The sequence below is a fragment of the Cryptomeria japonica genome, chromosome 10 (assembly GCF_030272615.1).
Source record: "Cryptomeria japonica chromosome 10, Sugi_1.0, whole genome shotgun sequence".
NCBI lineage: Eukaryota > Viridiplantae > Streptophyta > Pinopsida > Cupressales > Cupressaceae > Cryptomeria > Cryptomeria japonica.
In genome coordinates, this window is record NC_081414.1 from 526,731,732 (window position 1) to 526,738,766 (window position 7,035).

Below are 7,035 nucleotides of genomic sequence, written 5' to 3' on the forward strand. Positions count from 1 at the left end.
TTTGTCGCTCATTTTGGACATGAATATCAGTAATAACCTTGGATATTAGTGATTGAAGTGTTTTTTCCGTCTTACTCTTATGTTTTATTGTGTGTGTCTTATTGATTGATCAAATTACTAGTGAAGTCTTGTTTGTTTTGTCTCAAGCTAAGCACCTTTTGCAGAAAAGTGTATTCGTTGGAGGTTATAATCTATGTCAAGAATGCAAGTTACTTTTAGTTGTGAAGATTTCTTCCTCCTAAGAGTCTAGCATTTGGGCCTCTTTATAAAGTACTTATGCAAGCATATACAGAAGTAGGTTGTGCAAGTCAAGCTTAGTCATTGCAAACAAGTGTCAAAATTTCTAAGTTTCATGGTCCTTTTCAGTTTGGTGTATCACCCTTACTTTAAATTACTAGTTTTCAATTTATGTTTTCCCTCTCCCTTTTCCTTGATAGAACAATAGAGTTAGTTATAATCTAGGTGAGAACCAAGAGGAAGTCGGCCTTCTCCAGAGGTTGATCTCTATTTTTTTTAAAGCCTACACTTTGAGAGATCTTCCAATGTTTTCACTGAGTGGTTGAGCAGGGTTCAACAAAGAGTGCGCATTCAGGTGATAACAATACTATAATCCCACTTTCCAAATAAAGTCATATAAAAACTTAATGAAAAAATAGACCTATTAATACCATGACTCAAATAAGTTATATAAAAAGGGAAGGACACTACCACTAAACTTAATTTGTTCTCTTGCATATATCAACTACTCCCATGCACTCATACTTTTTAGCTATAAAACCTTACAATTTGTGAAACCCTTGTTGTAAATCCTCTCACGAAAATAATGGTTGCCCCTATACTTGTGGATATCTCTAAAAAACCTCATCCTAAATACAAAAATTTCTCATACAAGGACTATAAAATGTCAATGAATAAAGATCAACTATATAGTGGGTTGTTATGGGAGGAATTCTTGGAACATATATTCCAAGTCTACCATGATATGCAATACCAAACATAGAAATCATTGAAGCAACACTTATCAAATATATTGTGGCATCCAATACCACATTAGAAGATATTATTGGCAAACTCTTGACTCCACTAGCTAGCGCATTGAGACTAAAGTCAAAACTATAGAAGTTGATGATCCAACCTCTCAAGCCAAGAATCATCTACAAGCACACCACTCGTCAAGAGGAAAGATCAAGCAAGGGTGATTTTCTCAACACAACCCAAGAATTATGTAGTGATTGCACAAAAAAAAGATGTTACAAATGAATGAATGAATCCTTATAAAAGGATGAATGAAAACCTAGGCTAAAGACTACGTTAGCTAGTTCCAAGTGTCATAATCAATGAGACAAATTAGGCTATTATTAACATGATTTAATAAAAATAAAAAACACCTAAGTTAAGCTTAAGTGAATAAAGTAATCAAAGGACCTAACTAATTAAATAATTAGATAATGTCCTAATTACTTCAACACCCCCCCTTAATATTAAATTAGGGATAAGCTAAAGAGCTAATGGTGAATACAAAATGAAAGCATAAATGATTCACAACAACATGGCCTGATTAGGTACCCATGTACAAACCAATACAACTCTCGCAAATGAAGAAAAGGAGAAAAACCCTATTGGAGAAAACTATTCTTCAAAAGAGAGAAAATAAATAGAAAAAGAGTGCATGTGACTATGCATGAAGGACTCCAAATGTTCCCATAAGTATTGAATCAGTCACAAAAGTATAATCAATATCAACCCCATAGGAGAGAAAAGAAGAGACAATGTATCCCCCACACAAGAGAAAATTTGCAATGCCAAAGATAAAGATCCAAGAGCAGAAAAGCACATAACTCTCCTTGGGAAGAAACAAATCTAATGCCCAAGGTAGAAGAAATTCCATGAAATAATATGGAAGGAATAGTCTCATGATGGGTGCCATGGAAGATTGCTCAACTGACCACATGTCTTAATCATGATGTGCTAGATCAACTAAAGCAAATCCAAATAATTGTGAATAAATCTGATAAACAACCTTAGAATTCACTAATATCAAATAATAAAAATACTCAAATTGTCATCAAAGAGGAATGTAATATCCTCAATCATGTCTCCAATGTGAGTGCATGATGTATCAAATAGCCTTGGAATAGTCTCATGATGTTTGGCAATTGCTCATCCCACACTATTGAAACTGGAAGGGAACAATCAACCTGTTGAATAAAACTGGTCTCTGAAGAAGTAAGTGGAGGAGGAAGCACAATAGAAGTTTCAGGGACCATTGTGGATGACTAAAGCACACATATGTTCAAGTGTCCAAACCTCTCCTCAAATTTATGATCCATTCTAGATGCATGAGAGTTAGGACCAATTAATGGAACTGCATGCTTGGCGGGACCAAAATGAGAGAGCTCGTACAATCAAGATGTGTGATCAACACTACTAAGTGCAATAATCTCTCTGCTATATAGGTCTTTAATAAGCGATAAATTAGATTTGAACTCTATGGTCTTAACCTACCCACTATGAGTAATCTGATATATGGAAAGGAGATTGGGTGATAAAGAAGAAACACATAATATATCATGAAATGTGCTATCATCAACTGCAATCTAGAACCCCTCTCAATAACACTCATATAAGTGTTATTACCCATCAAGATGTGTGGTAAAGTGCAAGGCTTGTATAAAGAGAACATGCCAAAAGATGAAGCCATATGATGAGAGGCTCTTGAATCAAGAATTCACCTGCTACACTGAAGATGTGTGGATGTAAAGAGAGCATGGCCCTTCATCATGTCTTCGTCACATGCCATAGAAGTGGACCTAGAATGTGTAGGTCCTAAAGTGGTAGAAGCTTGATGAACTAGATGAAGATGGGTCAATATTATGCTTCAAGAGAAGTTTTTGAAGCTCATCAATCTTCTTTGCATAACATTGATGCTCATTGTGTCTAGTCTTAGTGAAATATGCACACTCTGACTTATCATTCTTAGATGATGACCTCTTAGAAAAGGAAGAAAAATCTAAAGTATCATGTGATTGTATTGCCTTTGACTATTCATGTAATTTGAAATCCTTATGTTTTTGTTTCTTTCCTTTACCATGTGAATCCTTCTGATATGTGGTGTTTTAGGAAATCAGATCTTGTGATTTGGTATAATTCAATTGATCCATCTAAATCAACTTGATTTACTTTGGAGTGAGTTGAGAAGAAAAATCATCAATTGAAGACATGGTGTACTTAGAACCGAATGCATCATTGGTGGCATATAATGTAGAAACAAAAACTGAATAATCAAGACCAAGTTTGGCAAGGATAAAGAGAATCAATTGGGAGTCCTCCTTTTGAAAACCACACTGTTCCAACTACAATCTAAGAGACTTGAGTTTGGTATAGAAGTTGTGGATGTTGTCAAAATTTGTATGATTCAAGCTAATAAGTTCATACTCCAACTAAAATCCCCTCAATGCATCTTGCTTCCCAAACAAGGACTCCAATGTAGTCTAGATCTAATTGGGTGTGTTGCAAGAATCAAATGAGAGAGAAGGTTTAGAGACACAAATATTCATAATATCCTAAAAGCCTCATCACAATTATTGAACCACTTTCTCTTCTCAGCAACACCTATAGGGTCAAATTTTGTACCCATGGCACTTTGTATAACTCATGTTATTTCAAATTAATCTCCATTTGTTTTTTCCAGCTATAGTAGTTGTATGGAGTGGGGGGAGTTATATGATATGGATCCATTATAAATGAATGAAAAAATTACAAAAATGGACTGATACAACAATATAGATCCTGTCAATGCAAAAAAAAATCAACTTGTTTGCATGTTTTCCAAGAAAGGAATCCAAAAGACTAGATATGAGATCTTTGAGTATCTAGTGAATATTCTAGAAAAATAGATGGTAATTTTGAGTAGAGCACAAAACCATCTTTCCAACACCTACTCATTTGAAAAAATAGAGTTTGGATGTGCAAGATATGGTCTCAAAAGTGCAAAAATAGAGATCCGACTTTGTAGAACCGGTACAAAAGATTGGAGCAAAATCAATAACTAAAATTAGCATCATTGGATTTGTGTCAGAACTAGCTTTCCAATGATATATAATTTTCATGATTTCAACTCCATATGACCAAGTTGTGGCCAAAAACCTGAAGGTAGGTCAAAATGGCTTGGAGGGAAACCTAGGTGCTAATGTGGCATCCATAAGATGACATCATGTTGACATGCTAGGCTGATTGGGCAAATTTGTTGATGTGGTAGATGATGTGTTCGCTAATATGGACAATGATATCACTATTGATGTGGATGTTGATGTTAGTGATAAATGGACGATGGAGTTGGTGCCTACATCAACATGTTATTAGATTTATATTAATGATATATCCGTACACATTTTTGGGGAAGCGTTTCCAAAAAAGTCATCCAAAAAATTGAAGTGTCCAATTTTGACAAAACGACAAGCATTCTTAGGATTTTTGGTCGTTGCAAACTTGATGGCAAGGTCCATTTCACCCCAAAGTGCTTAAATTTTTTGTTGACCCTTATATCTTGCCTCAAAAAATGTGCCCTCAAGAAAAAAGCCCCAAAAAAATAGTTGCTCATATTTTAACAAAAAAAGTCAATCTGTAGTTTTTGGGACACTATGAATGCAATGGTGAGGTTTAGTTTGCTCCAATGTGGCCATATTTTTTGTTGGCCATCAAATATTTTCTCAATTTTTGTGCCCTTAAGAAAAACATCTAAAACTTCAACTGCTTGAATTTTGATGAAACAACAATTGATCTATAGGTTTTGAGATGCTAGAAATGCAATAGAAACCTCTATTTGAGCCCGAAGTGCACATAAATTCTCTCAAGGTTGGATTCTTCAAAATCATAGATAGGAACTTAGCAAATCTACTCTTATGCCATGTAGAAGTTGATGATCCAATCTCACAAGCCATGAATCATCTACAAGCACAGCAATTGTCACAAAGAAAGATCAAGCAAGGAAAATTTGCTCAACATAGTCTGATAATTTGTATTGATTGCACAAAAAGATATGTTACAAATAAATGAATGAATCCTTATGAAAGGATGAATGAAGCCCTAGGATAAACCCTAAAGCAAGATTGAGCTAGCTAGTACCACATGTCATAATCATAATAAATGAGACAACTTAAGAAATTATTAGCCTAATTTAATAAAAGGAAAAGACACCTAAGTTTAGCTTAAGCGAAGAAATTAATTAAAAGACCTAATTAATTGAATAATTAGATAATATCCTAATTACTCCAATAGATTCAAGCTACACAAGAAGAAGAATGAATTAAAAAGGCAGTTATTGCAAAGGTAGACCCTGAAATGTTGAAGCCCAAAAAGAGAAATTAGCTCAAATATAGACCAAAGAGCTTCGATCAAACAATGACTTGATAAATTAGTATTACAAAAGTTAGGGATAACAATATATTATGTTGGTATTATGTTTCTAGCCAAGTATGATTGCACGTGAAATTGTACCACCATGAATGACAATGAACCCCCAAAAAGATAAGCTATTACTACCACATTGTGAGGAGCAACATAATAGGACTGAAAGATGCTAAGCTAATATGTGCAAGTTTGGATTTAGAAAATGAGTGAGATTGGATGTTATATAAATAAGAGCCTTAGCATATAAGTCTTGAACAAATTCTTTAAATGCTCAGCAATCAGAAAGAGAGTGAGTATAACTACGATGAAAGAGATAAAAAGAATTACCATTGTTTGGTTTAGAGTTAGATCTATATCTCATGAAAGGAAATTAATTTTTATATCATGTTTAAGTCTCCAAAAGATTCTCTCTTTTGGATTCAAACAAGTGTCCAAAGAGATAGGCCTTGTCTCTTGTGGGGTGGAAACATTAGGCTTTAGTAAAGAAGTTGGTAAGGAAGGAATAGGAAATCCTATGCCTTCTCTAGCATATTGAGATGTGAGTTTTATAGGGACCTTGATTCCTTTTTCCATATATCCAAGACCATGTCCTCTATATCCTTGTTTAGTTATCATGTCAAATTTGTGCTTATAATTTGTTTCCAAATGTGATGTGGAAGGACTTTCATCATAGACCTCATTGAAGTTTGTTGTGTAAGTATACCTTGAAGGGCCAAAGGGATGAATATATGAATGAGGATGGATCCTTGTGGGAGGATTTGCATATTTATTAGCATCATTCAATTCCACTTGAGAGATAAGAGAGTCCTTTTGAATTAAGTTGTTGGGTTGGGAAGAAGTGTTTTTATCATCTAAAGTTTATTTTTTCCTCAATATAATGTTAGGTGACATATCATTAAGGAAATGAATAACATCATCTTGACTCAAAATATGTTGATGGTTGAGATAATATCTAGAGGAATAAGGAGGATCTAAGGTGGTATATGTGTTGAGATTTTAATTGTCAATATTTGAAGCATGCCCCTCTTGCACCAAAGTAACCTTATGAGAAGTGGATTCATTATTACTTTTCAATGTTACACCTCCATTAGAGAGATCATTGATAGGAGTATTAACTATTTTCTCATGAATAAGGGATAATCTAGGAGAGGTGCAAGAATTATTCATCTCAAAATCATTCATAGGAGTTATATCAAAGGTACCACTTCAAAGATCCACTAAATATTTAATGAAATCCAAACATTCAATAAACATCTTTAAAAATAACATCATATAGCAACATGAAATGTGTATGAAAACCTTTAGAAATTAAGTAAATTTTAGAAATATCTTTCAAACCCTCATTATGTCATACATTAAGATGATATGAATCAATGCAAACAATATGAAGTGAAATAATCAAATGCGAAGTGCAAACCAATTGGATTTTGTGAGATCCATAATGAAAATCAAATCTAAAACTCCCAATCAAAATTATGCCAAATGTAAGTATTGTCAAGTTCACCAAAATGAAATGGGTGGAAATAGAAGTCTCAACTTAGAAAGGTAAACTAAGAACTGACGTGATCATTGTTTCCACTTGTTTCATTGAGGGATAATAAATGAGATCCAACATTAGTCCCAAAG